The sequence below is a fragment of the Spermophilus citellus genome, assembly GCF_964194105.1.
Source record: "Spermophilus citellus genome assembly, chromosome: 1".
NCBI classification, from domain to species: domain Eukaryota; kingdom Metazoa; phylum Chordata; class Mammalia; order Rodentia; family Sciuridae; genus Spermophilus; species Spermophilus citellus.
The window spans coordinates 242,240,756-242,258,317 of record NC_138182.1 but is presented as its reverse complement, the minus strand read 5'-3'; the positions used below and the strand labels follow the sequence as shown (position 1 = coordinate 242,258,317).

Sequence of the window (17,562 nt, the reverse complement as noted above, 5' to 3'; positions counted from 1 at the left end):
TTGTTGATTGATTGTATGTCCTCCTCTGAGAAGTGTCTGTTGAGGTCCTTGGCCCATTTGTTGATTGGGTTATTTGTTATCTTATTGTCTAATTTTTTGAGTTCTTTGTATACTCTGGATATTAGGGCTCTATCTGAAGTGTGTGGAGTAAAGATTTGTTCCCAGGATGTAGGCTCCCTGTTTACCTCTCTTATTGTTTCTTTTGCTGAGAAAAAACTTTTTAGTTTGAGCAAGTCCCATTTGTTGATTCTAGATATTAATTCTTGTGCTATGGGTGTCCTATTGAGGAATTTGGAGCCCGACCCCACAGTGTGTAGGTCATAGCCAACTTTTTCTTCTATCAGATGCCTTGTCTCTGGTTTGATATCAAGCTCCTTGATCCATTTTGAGTTAACTTTTGTGCATGGCGAGAGAAAGGGATTCAGTTTCATTTTGTTGCATATGGATTTCCAGTTTTCCCAGCACCATTTGTTGAAGATGCTATCCTTCCTCCATTGCATGCTTTTAGCCCCTTTATCAAATATAAGAAAATTGTAGTTTTGTGGGTTGGTTTCTGTGTCCTCTATTCTGTACCATTGGTCCACCCGCCTGTTTTAGTACCAATACCATGCTGTTTTTGTTACTATTGCTCTGTAGTATAGTTTGAAGTCTGGTATCGCTATACCACCTGATTCACACTTCCTGCTTAGCATTGTTTTTGCTATTCTGGGTCTTTTATTTTTCCATATGAATTTCATGATTGCTTTCTCTATTTCTACAAGAAATGCCATTGGGATTTTGATTGGCATTGCATTAAACCTATAGAGAACTTTTGGTAATATTGCCATTTTGATGATGTTAGTTCTGCCTATCCATGAACAGGGTATATTTTTCCATCTTCTAAGATCTTCTTCAATTTCTCTCTTTAGGGTTCTGTAGTTTTCATTGTATAAGTCTTTTACCTCTTTTGTTAGGTTGATTCCCAAGTATTTTATTGTTTTTGAGGATATTGTGAATGGAGTGGTTGTCCTCATTTCCATTTCAGAGGGTTTGTCGCTGATATACAGGAATGCCTTTGATTTATGCGTGTTGATTTTATATCCTGCCACTTTGCTGAATTCATTTATTAGCTCTAATAGTTTCTTTGTAGACCCTTTTGGGTCTGCTAGGTATAGAATCATGTCATCTGCAAATAGTGATAATTTAAGTTCTTCTTTTCCTATTTTTATGCCTTTAATTTCTTTCGTCTGTCTAATTGCTCTGGCCAGTGTTTCAAGGACTATGTTGAACAGAAGTGGTGAGAGAGGGCATCCCTGTCTTGTTCCAGAATTTAGAGGGAATGCCTTCAATTTTTCTCCATTCAGAATGATGCTAGCCTGGGGCTTAGCGTAGATTGTTTTAACAATGTTGAGGTATGTTCCTGTTATCCCTATTTTTTTGAGAGTTTTTTTTTCATAACATTATACTTTAATGCTAGACATTTTCTGTTGTAAAATTTAAGAAACCCTAAAAATAAAAACTCATTACAACATAACTCAGTTTTTATAAAAGGTATGTCCATCAAGTCTTCCTTTCTATCTTCCTTTTTTTCTGGCTGTATATCTGCATAGAAATATATCTAAAAAAAAACACGTCAACATTCATGATGATGATTACTTATAACTGGGATATTTTTGTTGTTGTTTTGTTTCTTTTTTTTTAAATTTTTTTTTTTATTGGTTGTTCACAACATTACAAAGCTCTTGACATAACATACTTCATACATTGGACTGAAGTGGGTTATGAACCCCCAATTTTACCCCAAATGCAGATTGCAGAGTCACATCGGTTACACTTCCACAATTTTACATAATGTCCTATTGGTCATTGTTGTATTCTGCTACCTTTCCTATCCCCTACTATCCCCCCTCCCCTCCCCTCCCAACTTCTCTCTCTACCCCATCTACTGTAATTCATTTCTCTCCTTGTTTATTTTCCCATTCCCTCACAACCTCTTGTATGTAATTTTGTATAGCAATGAGGGTCTCCCTTCATTTCCATGCAATTTCCCTTTTCTCACCCTTTCCCTCCCATCTCATGTCTCTGTTTAATGTTAATCTTTTCTTCCTACTCTTCCTCCCTGCTCTGTTCATAGTTGCTCTCATTATATCAAAGAAGACATTTGGTATTTGTTTTTTAGGGATTGGCTAGCTTCACTAAGCATAATCTGCTCTAGTGCCATCCATTTCCCTGCAAATTCTATGATTTTGTCATTTTTTATTGCTGCATAGTACTCCATTGTGTATAGATGCCACATTTTTTTTATCCATTCATCTACTGAGGGGCATCTGGGTTGGTTCCACAGTCTAGCAATTGTGAATTGTGCTGCTATGAACATCGATGTGGCAGTATCCTTGTAGCATGCTCTTTTAAGGTCTTCAGGGAATAGTCCAAGAAGGGCAATAGCAGGGTCAAATGGTGGTTCCATTCCCATCTTTCCCAGGAATCTCCAAACTGCTTTCCAAATTGGCCGCACCAATTTGCAGTCCCACCAGCAATGTACAAGTGTACCCTTTTCTCCACAACCTCTCCAGCACTTGTTGTTGTTTGACTTCATAGTGGCTGCCAATCTTACTGGAGTGAAATGGTATCTTAGGGTGGTTTTGATTTGCATTTCTCTGACTGCTAGAGATGGTGAGCATTTTTTCATGTACTTATTGATTGATTGTATATCCTCCTCTGAGAAGTGTCTGTTCAGGTCCTTGGCCCATTTGTTGATTGGGTTATTTGTTATCTTATTGTCTAATTTTTTGAGTTCTTTGTATACTCTGGATATTAGGGCTCTTTCTGAAGTGTGAGGAGTAAAGATTTGTTCCCAGGATGTAGGCTCCCTGTTTACCTCTCTTATTGTTTCTCTTGCTGAGAAAAAACTTTTAAGTTTAATTAAGTCCCATTTGTTGATTCTTGTTATTAACTCTTGTGCTATGGGTGTCCTATTGAGGAATTTGGAGCCCGACCACACAATTTGTAGATCGGATCCAACTTTGTCTTCTATCAGACGCAGAGTCTCTGGTTTGATATCAAGTTCCTTGATCCATTTTGAGTTAACTTTTGTGCATGGCGAGAGAAAGGGGTTCAGTTTCATTTTGTTGCATATGGATTTCCAGTTTTCCCAACACCATTTGTTGAAGATGCTATCCTTCCTCCATTGCATGCTTTTAGCCCCTTTATCAAATATAAGATAGTTGTAACTTTGTGGATTAGTCTCTGTGTCCTCTATTCTATACCATTGGTCCACCCGCCTATTTTGGTACCAGTACCATGCTGTTTTTGTCACTATTGCTTTGTAATATAGTTTGAAATCTGGTATTGCTATACCGCCTGATTCACACTTCCTGTTTAGAATTGCTTTTGCTATTCTGGGTCTTTTATTTTTCCATATGAATTTCATGATTGCTTTGTCAATTTCTACAAGATATGCCGTTGGGATTTTGATTGGCATTGCATTAAACCTATAGAGAACTTTTGGTAATATCGCCATTTTGATGATGTTAGTTCTGCCTATCCATGAACAGGGTATGTTTTTCCATCTTCTAAGATCTTCATCAACTTCTCTCTTTAGGGTTCTGTAGTTTTCATTATATAAATCTTTCACCTCTTTTGTTAGATTAATTCCCAAGTATTTTATTTTTTTGAGGATATCATGAATGGAGTGTTTTTCCTAATTTCCGTTTCCGAAGTTTTGTCGCTGATATACAGAAATGCCTTTGATTTATGCGTGTTGATTTTATATCCTGCCACTTTGCTGAATTCATTTATTAGTTCTAGTAGTTTCTTTGTAGACCCTTTTGGGTCTTCTAGGTATAGAATCATGTCATCTGCAAATAGTGATAATTTAAGTTCTTCTTTTCCAATTTTTATGCCTTTAATTTCTTTCGTCTGTCTAATTGCTCTGGCCAGTGTTTCGAGAACTATATTGAATAGAAGTGGAGATAGAGGGCATCCCTGTCTTGTTCCGGATTTTAGAGGGAATGCCTTCAACTTTTGTCCATTCAGAATGATGCTAGCCTGAGGCTTAGCATATATAGCTTTTACAATGTCAAGGTAGGTTCCTGTTATCCCTAATTTTTCTAATGTTTTGAACTTAAAGGGATGCTGTACTTTGTCAAATGCTTTCTCTGCATCTATCGAGATGATCATATGGTTCTTATCTTTAAGTCTATTGATGTGGTGAATAACATTTATTGATTTCCGTATGTCGAACCATCCTTGCATCCCAGGGATGAATCCTACTTGGTCATGGTGCACAATTTTTTTGATGTGTTTTTGTATTCGATTTGCCAGAATTTTATTGAGGATTTTTGCATCTAGGTTCATTAGAGATATTGGTCTGTAGTTTTCTTTCTTTGAGGCGTCTTTGTCTGGTTTCGGAATCAGGGTGATGTTGGCCTCATAGAATGAATTTGGAAGAGCTCCCTCTTTTTCTATTTCCTGAAATAACTTGAAAAGTATTGGTTTTAATTCTTCTTTAAAGGTTTTGTAAAACTCCGCTGTATACCCATCCGGTCCTGGGCTTTTCTTGGTTGGTAGTCTTTTGATGGCTTCTTCAATTTCATCCATTGCTATTGGTCTATTCAAATTGTGTGTATCCTCCTGACTCAGTCTGGGCAAATCATATGACTTAAGAAATTTATCGATGTCTTCACTATCTTCTATTTTGTTGGAATATAGGTTTTCAAAATAATTTCTAATTGTCTTCTGTATTTCTGTAGGATCTGTTGTAATATTGCCTTTTTCATCCCGTATGTTAGTAATTTGAGTTCTCTCTCTTCTTCTCTTCGTTAGCATGGCTAAAGGTCTGTCGATCTTATTTATTTTTTCGAAGAACCAAATTTTAGTTTTGTTAATTTTTTCAATAGTTTCTTTTGTTTCAATTTCATTGATTTCCGCTCTAATTTTAATTATTTCTAGTCTTCTGCTACATTTGCTGTTGTTTTGCTCTTCCTTTTCTAGGGCTTTGAGTTGGAGTGTGAGCTCATTTATTTGTTGGTTTCTTCTTTTTTTGAGGAATGACCACCAGGTGATGAATTTTCCTCTTAAAACTGCTTTCATTGTGTCCCATAGATTCCGATATGTTGTGTCTGTATTTTCGTTTATCTCTAAGAATTTTTTGATTTCCTCCTTTATGTCTTCTGTAACCCATTGATCATTCAGTAACATATTGTTCATTTTCCATGTGATGTAGGATTTTTCCTTCCTTCTTTTATCATTGATTTCCAGTTTCATTCCATTATGATCAGATGAAATGCATGGTATTATCTCCACCCCTTTATATTTACTGAGGGTTGCCCTATGGCATAATATATGGTCTATTTTTGAGAAGGATCCATGTGCTGCTGAGAAAAAGGTATATCCATTTGATGATGGTTGATATATTCTATATATGTCAGTTAAGTCTAGGTTGTTGATTGTGATATTGAGTTCTATAGTTTCTTTATTCAATTTTTGTTTGGAGGATCTGTCCAACGGTGAAAGAGGAGTGTTGAAGTCACCCATAATTATTGTGTTGTGGTCTATTTGATTCTTGAACTTGAGGAGAGTTTGTTTTATGAATGTCACAGCACCATTGTTTGGTGCATAAATATTGATAATTGTTACGTCTTGTTGGTGAATGGATCCTTTTAACAGTATATAATGACCTTCTTTATCCCTTTTGATTAACTTAGTCTTGAAGTCGATTTTATTCGATATGAGGATGGCCACTCCTGCTTGCTTACGAGAACTGTGTGCGTGGTATATTTTTTCCCATCCTTTCACCTTCAGCCTGTGTATGTCTTTTCCAATCAGATGTGTCTCCTGGAGGCAGCATATTGTTGGATTTGTCTTTTTAATCCATGATACCAGCCTATGTCGCTTTATTGGAGAGTTTAGGCCGTTAACATTCAGAGTTACTATTGATATATGGTTTGAACTTCCATCCATGTTTGAATGCTTATCCTTTTTTTTTTTTTTTAAATATTTAGTTTGTTTCTCCGTGATTATCTTTCCCCTCGCCCTCTGTCTTTACTGAGGCACTTCCCACTGATGGTTTTGGTTATTGTTTTTCATTTCTTCCTCGTGTACTGTTTTGCTCAAAATGCTTTGCAATGCAGGTTTTCTGGCTGCAAATTCTTTTAACTTTTGTTTATCATGAAAGATCTTTATTTTGTTGTCATACCTGAAGCTTAATTTTGCTGGATACAGAATTCTTGGTTGGCATCCATTGTCTTTCAGTGTTTGAAATACATTGTTCCATGACCTTCTTGCTTTCAGTGTCTGTGATGAAAAGTCCGTTGTTAACCATATTGGTTTACCCCTAAATGTAATCTGTCTCCTTTCTCTTGTAGCTTTTAATATTTTCTCTTTGTTCTGTATATTGGATATCTTCATAACAATGTGTCTTGGCGTTGGTCTACTGTGATTTTGTGTGCTCGGTGTCCTGTATGCATCTTCAATTTGTATATCTGTTTCCTTTTTTATTTCTGGAAAGTTTTCTGTAATTATTTCATTCAGCAGTTTCTCATTCCCTTGGTGTGAATCTCTGTACCTTCCTCGATCCCGATGACTCGTAAGTTTGGTTTCTTTATGTTATCGCATAACTCTTGGATGATTCTCTCGTGATTTTTTACCAGCCTTTCTGAGTTGGCTAGACTCTTTTCAAGATGGTATATTTTGTCTTCATTATCTGACATTCTGGTTTCTACTTGTTCCACTCTGTTAGTGATACTCTCAATTGAGTTTTTAATTTGGTTTATCGTTTCCTTCATTTCTAGAATTATTGTTTGATTATTTTTTATAATCTCTATCTCCTTATAAAGATGCTTAACTTCTTCTTTTAGCTGTTTATGTAACTCATTCTCAATGTGTTCTTTCGCTGCTTGAATTTGCTGTCTTGTATCCTCTTTGAGGTTCCATTCCATCTGTCTAAGGTGTTCCTTGAGGTCTTTATATGACCATTTTTCTGATGACTCTAGGTCCTCCTGAATATTTAGGCTGTCCTGCATTGCTTGTACTCCTCTTCTTCCTTGCTTCTTGAAGCTGCTCATGTTGCTTCTTGTTCTGGTTGACTGCTAGGTTACTGTTTATTCCTATAAATTTATTTGATGCTGGCTGGCAATGGATCTGCAGAAGCCACACGCCATGTCTGGCTCTCTTTTGAGAGTTTTGAACATAAAGGGATGCTGTACTTTGTCGAATGCTTTTTCCGCATCTATCGAGATGATCATATGGTTCTTATTTTTAAGTCTATTGATGTGGTGGATAACATTTATTGATTTCCGTATATTGAACCAGCCTTGCATCTCAGGGATGAATCCTACTTGATCATGGTGTACAATTTTTTTGATATGATTTTGTATTCGATTCGCCAGAATTTTATTGAGGATTTTTGCGTCTAGGTTCATTAGAGATATTGGTCTGTAGTTTTCTTTCTTTGAAGTATCTTTGTCTGGTTTAGGAATCAGTGTGATGTTGGCCTCGTAGAATGAATTTGGAAGTTCTCCCTCTTTTTCTATTTCCTGAAATAGCTTGAAAAGTATTGGTATTAGTTCCTCTTTAAAGGTTTTGTAAAACTCTGCTGTATACCCATCCGGTCCTGGGATTTTCTTAGTTGGTAATCTTTTCATGGTTTCTTCTATTTCCTCAATTGATATTGGTCTGTTTAGGTTGTCTATATCCTCCTGTCTCAATCTGGGCAGATCGTATGACTTAAGAAATTTATCGATGCCTTCACTATCTTCTATTTTAGTGGAGTATAAGGATTCAAAATAATTTCTGATTATCTTCTGTATTTCTGAAGTGTCTGTTGTGATATTGCCTTTTTCATCCTGTATGCTAGTAATTTGAGTTCTCTCTCTTCTTCTCTTTGTTAGCATGGCTAAGGGTCTGTTGATCTTATTTATTTTTTCAAAGAACCAACTTTTAGTTTTATCAATTTTTTCAATTGTTTCTTTTGTTTCAATTTCATTAATTTCAGCTCTGATTTTAATTATTTCTTGCCTTCTACTTCTTTTGCTGTTGCTTTGCTCTTCTTTTTCTAGGATTTTGAGATGAAGTATGAGATCATTTATTTGTTGGTTTTCTCTTTTTTTAAGGAATGAACTCCATGCAATGAATTTTCCTCTTAGAACTGCTTTCAATGTGTCCCATAGATTCTGATATGTTGTGTCTGTATTTTCATTTATCTCTAAGAATTTTTTAATTTCCTCCTTAATATCTTCTTTAACCCATTGATCATTCAATAACCTGTTGTTCATTCTCCAAGTGATGCATGATTTTTCCTTCCTTCTTTTATCGTTCATTTTCAATTTCATTCCATTATGATCAGATAAGATGCATGGTATTATCTCTACTCCTTTATATTGTCTAAGAGTTGCCCTGTGACATAATATATGATCTATTTTTGAGAAGGATCCATGTGCTGCTGAGAAAAAAGTGTAACTGCTTGATGTTGGGTGGTATATTCTATATATGTCAATTAAGTCTAGGTTGTTAATTGTGTTATTGAGTTCTTTAGTTTCCTTATTCAACTTTTGTTTGGAAGATTTGTCCAGTGGTGAGAGAGGTGTGTTGAAGTCTCCCATGATTATTGTATGGTGGTCTATTAGACTCTTGAACTTTAGAAGAGTTTGTTTGATGAACATAGCTGCACCATTGTTTGGGGCATATATATTTATGATTGTTATGTCTTGTTGGTGTATGGTTCCCTTGAGCAGTATGTAGTGTCCCTCTTTATCCCTTTTGATTAACTTTGGCTTGAAATCTATTTTATTTGATATGAGTATGGACACTCCTGCTTGTTTCCGAAGTCCATATGAGTGATATGATTTTTCCCAACCTTTCACCTTCAGTCTATGTATGTCTTTTTCTATCAAATGCGTCTCCTGTAGCAGTATATTGTTGGGTCATGTTTTGTGATCCATTCTACTAGCCTGTGTCTCTTAATTGGTGAGTTTAAGCCATTAACATTTAGGGTTATTATTGAGAGATGGGTTATCCTTCCAGCCATATTTGTTTATTTATGTTACTGAATATGGTTTGTTTTCCTCTTTGATTACTTTCCCCCCTTTACTGTTCTACCTCCCACTGTTGGTTTTCATTGTTATTTTCCATTTCCTCTTCCTGTAATGTTTTGCTGAGGATTTTTTGGAGAGATGGTTTTCTAGCTGCAAATTCTTTTAACTTTTGTTTATCGTGGAAGGTTTTAATTTCATCTTCCATCTTAAAGCTCAATTTTGCTGGATACACAATTCTTGGTTGGAACCCATTTTCTTTCAGTGTTTGAAATATTTTATTCCAGGATATTCTAGCTTTCAAAGTCTGTGTTGAGAGATCAGCTGTTATCCTGATTGGTTTACCCCTAAATGTAATCTGTTTCCTTTCTCTTGTAGCTTTTAAAATTCTCTCCTTATTCTGTATGTTGGGCATCTTCATTATAATGTGTCTAGGTGTGGATCTCTTATGATTATGCACATTCGGCATCCTGTAGGCTTCTAGGATTTGGGATTCTGTCTCATTCTTCAAGTCTGGGAAGTTTTCTCGTATTATTTCATTGAATAGATTGTTTATTCCTTTGGTTTGGAGCTCTGTGCCTTCCTGTATCCCAATGACTCTTAAGTTTGGTCTCTTTATGTTATCCCATATCTCTTGGATGTTCTGCTCATGGTTTCTTAACTGTCTTGCTGAGCTGTCTATGTTCTTTTCAAGTTGAAATACTTTGTCTTCATTGTCTGATGTTCTATCTTCTAAGTGTTCTACTCTGTTGGTAGTATTCTCAATTGAGTTTTTAAGTTGGTTTATTGCTTCCTGCCTTTCTAGGATTTCTGTTTGTTTGTTTTTTATAACTTCTATCTCCCTGTATAATTGATCTTTTGCTTCCTGGATTTGTTTGTGTATTTCATTGTTGAAGAGATCTTTCATTGTCTGATTTTGCTGTCTAATGTCTTCCTTGAGACTCCAGATCATCTGAAGCATGTATATCCTGAATTCTTTATCTGACATTCCATCTGCTGCAGAAATTACCTCTTCTAACGTTGAGTTGACCTGCATTGCTTGTGGTCCTTTCTTTCCTTGTCTCTTCATACTGTTCGCATTTCTTTCTGCTTACTGAGACTGTTGTGTTGTTGAATTTTCCCCCTATGTATTTGTATTACACTTGTATAGTTGCTAAGTCTCCCGCGCAGGCGCGGGCAGGGGCTCTGCTCCTCCTCCAATTGGGGCGCTGTGCCTACCACATCGGCAGGCTGCTGGGCCTGTTCTGCTGGTTGGTAGCAGGTGTGCCTACCTTGTAGGCGCGTGGGGCGGCTCTGCCACTCCCAGGTTGCTGGGCCTGACCTGCTGGTGGGTTGCAGGTCCGGCTACCTTGCAGGCACGGGGGAAGGGCGCACACCTATTTGTATTTAGACAGTTACGCAAAATGGATGACGTAATGCTTGGGATGAAAGTTGGGGGGAAGGGGAAGGTAGGTGCTCTTGAAAGGAAAGAAGGAGAGGGAGATAGATAGCATAGAGGAGAATGGAAAGAGCCATAAAACTTGGAAGGGGAGAGAGAGAGGGAAAAGGGAGAGAAAAAGTTAAAATGAAATAGGAAATAAAATTAGGCCTTAGAGATCCATTTTCTTCTCTTCCCGTATTCAAAGCTGTGCCCTCTGGGCTGAGTTTTGCCTTCAATATGTCAACAACAATCCCTGTAAGGCGGTTCCTGGGAGTCTCTCAATCCTGTTGGTCCAGAGCCGTTTCACTTCTATGGCCCCTCCTCCCCATCCTCCTGCCAGCCAGCCAGGTCCTGCTCACCGGAGGCAGTTCACCAAGGATTTGGTTACACTTTCAGCCCCACCGAGTGCTCTATTTCCCTAACGACTGAGCACTCTCTCTGTCATTCATCTAAGCCCCAGTGCTGTGGAGCTGTGGTCTGGTAGTCAATTGTTTAATTTTTCCGGACCCCTTTGGTGGGCACACCTTCGGAATCTGGCAGCTAAGACCATTGGTGTCGCTGCTGGTGGTAATAGGAGTTGGGGGTCTAGGATCCCCTCTACTTCCCTCAGCCCCTACAGTCACAACCACACTGCTGGCGGTAGGAGGAATTGGGGGTCTGGAGTGTCCTCTGTTTCCCTCCGCCCCTACCGTCACACCCTCTCAGTTCGAGGTTGGGGGATTTGGGGGTGGGGAGTCTTCTCTGCTTCCCTCTGCCCCTACAGTCACGCCCTCGTCACTGGCAGTAGGGGGAGTTGGGGGTCGAGAGTCCTTTGGCCCTTAGGGTCACGCCCACGGAGAGATTTTGAAGTTTCCCAGTTGTTTGTGTCTGATGTGGGTGGGAGTCACACACCTGCTAAAGTAGATTCTGCTGGGAAGGAATCTCTTTGGCCGAACTTTGGTGACTTCCCCTCTCTGCTATGGCGGGCCCCTGGCTCCTTGCCGGAGTGTCCGAAGGGAGGGGTGGAACTGGCTTGTCTCTGGTCTGACACAATCTCTGGTTTTAGTTCCCAATTCGCTATTTCGTAAAGGGTTGGTTATATTCCCTTCACGCTGTCTCAGGGGGGGGAGCCGTTCGCCAGGTGGGCGGGGCTGTTATTAGAGCCGGAGGGTACGGGCTATCTGCTGGGCCAGGCGGGGACACTTCTCGCTGCGCCGGGCTGCCTGTAGAGCCGGGCAGCTGCGGCTGCGTGGCTAAGATCCGGGCGGGTGGAGTGGCCGTTCGCTGAGCGAGAGTGGGGCCTCTCGGGACGGTGAGGTGTCGGGTGCCGTCTGCGGGTTCGGGCGGGCCATGCCGCTCGGGGCCTCCGGCCGCTTTCTGAAGCGGCTGGTGGCTGCGGGACTTGACCTCCGCGCCCGCGTGGCCGGTCAAGATCCACTTGTCTGGGACAAACTGACACTTGTCTGGGACAAACTGACCTACCAATTCCCGGCAGGTCCCCTCTTCACGGAATTTTGCTAGAAGTTCCTCAGTAGGTAGACTGCCGCTGTTCCAATGGGTCTTTCTGATCCCGTTAATGTGGAGACATTGGAATCGCTGCTTCCTCGCCGGCGGCCATGTTGGATCCCATATAATTTTTAAAAAGTTAGCATACTTGCCTTTTTTACATCTTTTGGGGAGGGTAGCTGGTGTGGACAATAAATCAAGCAAACCGACTGGTGACCACACAGCACATCTACTGAGGCCCTGCTTGAAGCTAGTGAAGTTCTTTCTACTCTCTGTTCACTTCCCTCCCACACTGGTGGCAACTGAAATAGTTGGGATTCACTGAAAGGTAACCAGAAATTTTCAAAAGGCAGCTGGTAACTTCATCCTTACTCCAATATATATATATATATATATATATATATATATATATATATATATATGAAAAGTAATATATATATATAAATATATATATTTTAAATATATACATATATATTTAAAATATAGGGTTGGTTGAAGTAAAAAATGTCAAATCAAATTCTAGAAAATAGATTTAAATTCCAGGTATCAGTTGATTTCATTATAACATGCTTTCTGACTACCATGTAAACTGATTGACATCCACTAATCAATCAATAAGAGAAGAAATACAGCATTTCCAAGTATCAGAATATATGCACAGATGAAGAAATGCTTGTGTTTTGAATGGGATTTCAGGTCTTGATGTTTCATATCTTAAAATAATGATGGGAATGTATAAAGCTCTACCCTTCAATACACCTTAAGTTGAAGGCAACTTCTGCCCAGGATGTTTAAGCAAGATTCTTGACCTCTGTTAGCCTATACATGGGGGAAGGCTTGCAGATGGAGGTCAGGTAGATGGAGAATCATGATTTTTTTATGCCTTATGCCCCATTTCCTAAAGACACTGTAGACATGTAGTTTCTGAAAGAGGACACTGACTTTGAAGCAATTCCTGAAAACAATCCCTAACTTTCCCATTTATTAGCACTGTAACCTCAGGCTAGAATCTTAGCCTCAGTTTCTTCACCTATAAAATCTAATTCTTCTATAGAGAAAATGTTTATGTCACTCCCAAATTCAACTCCAATATGATGGTAGTAAGAGGTCGGGGATTTGGGAGGTAACTAGATCATGGGATTGGAGCCCTCATGACAGATGAGGGTTTTACCAAGAGATGTATCTTGCTCTCTGACAAGAGAGGACACAAGGAGAAGTCATCTGTGAACCATGACGCAGGTGCTCAGCAGACACTGAATCTGCCATCACCTTGATCTTGCACTTCCCAGTTTACAGAACTCTGAGAAATAATCTTTTGCCATTTAAGGAATCAATCTGTGGGATTCTTGTTAAATTATTGCAAATGAAGACCCAGTCACAAAACTTTTCTTAAAGAATTTTAATAATTACATTTTACCTAACGTACATATAATAGGTCCAACTAGTATGCTTAGCCATTTGGGTTTTTAATAAGAATTTGATTTCTATTCAAATAATCTGACTAACTTTCTCTAACCAACTAAATAAAAGTACAATATCGAATACTAATCATGGCTTTATGTATTAGATACTGAATTTTAGAGCTAGAATGTTTCTTGAAGAACATTTAATTCAATCCCTTTTTGACACATAGAAAAAAAAGAGAATTTTTTTTTTCCAGGAAGGACAAGTGGCTTTCACTAGGACTCAGAATACCAAAGTGGTAGTTCTAATCCCAGATCCCAGGTTTCTTGACTCAAAGTTCACTCCTTCCCACCACACCATGCCTAATGACAGCACACTGAGGAAAATTGAGTCTTCGTTTACTACAAATGTCTTTAGAATTATGGTCTTTGATGTAGCTGGTAGCAACATAGCTAATTTAAAGAAAGTATTAAATTATCTCTGGTTCTCATATGCTCTGGTAACTGTGCCCATGTAAACATCTCCATGTATTACGCATTTTAACTTTGTGATGTTAGGTTATCAAAGTCCTATGAGGGTATATTTATGGGTTTGTTTATTTAAGGGTATTTAACCCTTCTTTTGTGTTTTATTTCCCAAAACCTTAATTCACACCTTTCATTGTACTGCCTCCCATATACAACACAGAAGGTGCATTGTTTTTTGTGTTTTGAATTTAGTAGTTTTGGCCACAGGTATCACAATATCAAATAATTAGCTAATCTTTATTATTAATTTATTAGGAGCTGGTTGATACATTTGGGTTTGCAGTAATTAACTATGAATAACTATTTGTTTTCCTCTTGTACCTTTTTTCTCCTCTGTTTCTTCATCCCCTTTTCTATGCTCAAACTCAGTGGATTTACCTTTATAACTGTTGAATCAGATAGTTGTCCTTTAATTTTCGTGTGTTTAGTTTTTTAGTCCAATGGCCAGGTGAACGCCTTGTAAACAATCAGCTAACACTTCAGCTCAACTTCCCGCAGGCTTCCTTTAATCACACACCCTTTGGGCTTATTAAGTCTTATCTGTGACAAAAGACGATTCCCAACACTTCCTCTCCAGATGAGGCTGTGGCCCAAGACTGTCCAAAAGACTGAAACTCTTGAGTTTGGGCCAAGCTGAAGTCTCAGCAGCAATCAAAGCCACAGCAAGGACAGAGTGCTGATGAGTCCTCGGGTCACCAAGGGCATTCTCCAGCAGGAAGCTGTGGCTACTGTGATGACCGCAGAGGCAGGACCTGTAAGGAGGAGGCTGAACCAGAGCTGCTGAAGGACACAGATGTGTCACAAGCGCTTAAAGGGCTGGCCTCACCTCTGGCAGCTTCTGCTGGGACCCAAGTGTGCCTGGAAATTTTAAGCATTGGTGACGTTGGTAAACTCAAGAAGGGAAAGACTGCCAGCATTTTAATCCAACTCATCTCTCTTCATTCACATTGTCTTGCTTCCTTTCCAACTGGAATTGATACACACGTTGGAAATGAATAGATAGAGAAAATGGACTCTCAGGTTGCTCTAGGACCCATTGTCCAAGCTGTGGAGTTTTTATGTTTTCCTTCACTTTATGCCCACCTTGCACTTCCTCTGGGACCTGCACTATGCTGTGGTATGTAACTGTCATCTCCCTGGAGTTTTCTTTTCTTTTTTTTTTTTTTTTGTTTGTTTTTTTTTGTTGTTGTTGTTTTTCCTTATTTATTTTATTTTTTTTTCATTTTTTTTATTAGTTGTGTCTGTTTCATTGTGTCCACATGTGTGCTATATGAAAGTAGGCTAGTTTTTGGCTTGTGTGTTGCTCTAGTGACAGCATTTTAACTTGCATGGTTAACTAAATGTTTTCTGATGTAACTCTGACAAGATGTATCTATCCTGTATGCCGAGCATGGAGTTCTTTTGAAAAACCAAGAACTCTGCAGGAGTGAGCTGGATATTTTTATTTCTAGAAGTATTCTATGCTCCAGGAAACTGTAAACATCCACTTGAAAAGCACAAACTATTAGCTTATTTAACAGAGATCAGATTTTTTTCAATGTATATTATTAAGCATGCCCAAGTTTATGACAAAAAAATTACTTGTTATGGTCTGAATATTTATGTCACCTTAAAATTCATATGTTGAGGTCTTTTACCTCCCCAGAGTGATGGTGTTAAGAGTTATGCCTTTAGGAGGTAATTAGGACATTAATGCAGAGCCCTCATGAATGGAATTAGCAACCTTATAAAAGAGATTCAAAAGAGTTTATTCTTCCCTTCTACCATATAAGGACACAGAAAGAAGATACCATCTTGCATTATAGTGGGCTCTCAGCAAACATTACATCCTCTGTCACCTTGATCTCGATGACCTTGGCCACCCCAGAATTGTGAGAAATAAATTTCTTTTTTTATAAGACACTCAATTTATAGTATTTTGTTATAGCACCCTGAATGACTAAGATATTATTTCCTGTAAAACAAAGAAATATTTCAAATAAAAAAGAATTAACTTATAGTCCTCAAATGATGGACGTTGTCTTTTATGCAATATATGTTTGCCCATTAGAATTTTCAAATCAAAATTCAATCAAATGTGTCCTGTTATTTCTGATCTGAATTCTTTTTTTTTTTTTTTTCTGGAGAAATAGGTATAAGGATGGTCAGAGAGGAGAAGGATTGAGCCATTCATTGTTAATATTTTTTTTTCACAGAAATCCAAGTGATCTGCATAGGGAAGGTTAAAAATCAGAAACTGAAAGGAGGAAGGTTGTTACATTCCACAATTGCTAGGACACTGCCCAGTATGTTTGGGCATAGTGGACATTTTGCTGCCTCTGCCAGCACCACCTTATTCTTTGCCTTCATCCATTGACTCAAGACCCAAATGGGAATCCATGGATTTCCAAAAGACTTGACTGTACTTCTGTAGCAGGGAGACAATCTGCTGGATGAAACCAATCAGATCATTCCATCTCTTAGCTCAGAGAGATAGAGTCAGCATGAGGCAGATGACCTCCACTACCCCAGAATTTTTCCTTAGAATGCTGAGTCAAGGAAAATCTTTTTTTTTTTTCCATTGCAGATATAAATGATGAAAGTATAGCTCCAAGAGCTGTTGGCAGCCTTTTCAGGACCATGAGTTGAGGTACGGCAAAAATCAACCAGTCTAGAGGAATTGAAGCTAGAGAGAAATAAAGAAAGTTGAATGTTTGTATTTAATAAATAATTACCCTGAACCTTCCCCACATCCCTGACTCTGACATCTTTCTTCATTACCATCTTGAACTCACAGAGCTGCCAGCTGCCAGAACACAGTAGAGTCCTTCCCAAAGGTCAGTGATCCATGGAGAACAAAGTACCTGCCCAGAGATCGTTTTGGCTCGGTTCAGAATTTGTTACTGTAGAAACAGAAGATATAACAACAAACTTGTGTCCTTGAGACTGCGCAGACTGATAGGTTCATCTGCAAGTCAGGGCCAGCCAAGAGGAAAATTAAGCAAGAAGCAAATGAAGAGCTACAGGAGAACCAGGAAACAGAAGACTTGAAAGTAACATAAACTTGGAAAGATAACTGTAAGTCCAGTTAATCAATAGGGAAGGACAACCTACCTGAGACTAGGTGAAGGGTAATCAAGCTTCCCCACCAAAGACATATTTCTGCTTCACAGAAATGGCAGCTCAGTTGCTGCATCTGCTTAGATAGGTAGGGTGAGGAAAAGAAGCAAATATAAGATATCCATGATTGGTTTTGTGCCAAGACTTAATCCCAACTTGTTTTTCTTAGAGCAGAAATAATGTGGCTTGCCAAGGAGGAGAGAGGTATCTACATATTCAAATATATATATATATATATATATATATATATATATATATATATATATAAAATATACATATATAATTATATATGTACATATATATGTATACATACATAAATCAAGAGTACACATAGCATATGATATATATTATATATGTATAATATATATATATATATATATATATATATATATATATATATATATAAACTTGCATATATAAATTTTAAAAACTGGGTTGGCAGTGACTGGTCATAATGTATCTGTTCTGTGGAAAAATTCACATATTTAATCATCTTCGTAAACATTTAACATAATAAAATTAGATGTGCCTTTTACATAAGATGTCACCTGGGGTGATTGGTTTCCCAACTCTTAACCTTTTAGGTTACAAATAATATAATTCCTGAAAAAGATAATAG

At 38.2% G+C, this 17,562-nt stretch overlaps 1 long non-coding RNA gene across 1 annotated transcript; it reads left to right on the top strand.

Moving 5' to 3' along the window:
- Positions 1-14,671: 14,671 nt before the first annotated feature.
- On the top strand, positions 14,672-16,894 carry LOC308653327. Its single transcript, XR_014023038.1, has 3 exons — positions 14,672-14,961; positions 16,411-16,473; positions 16,621-16,894. It is a non-coding gene; the product is annotated as an uncharacterized lncRNA (long non-coding RNA).
- The last annotated feature ends 668 nt before the right edge of the window (positions 16,895-17,562 follow it).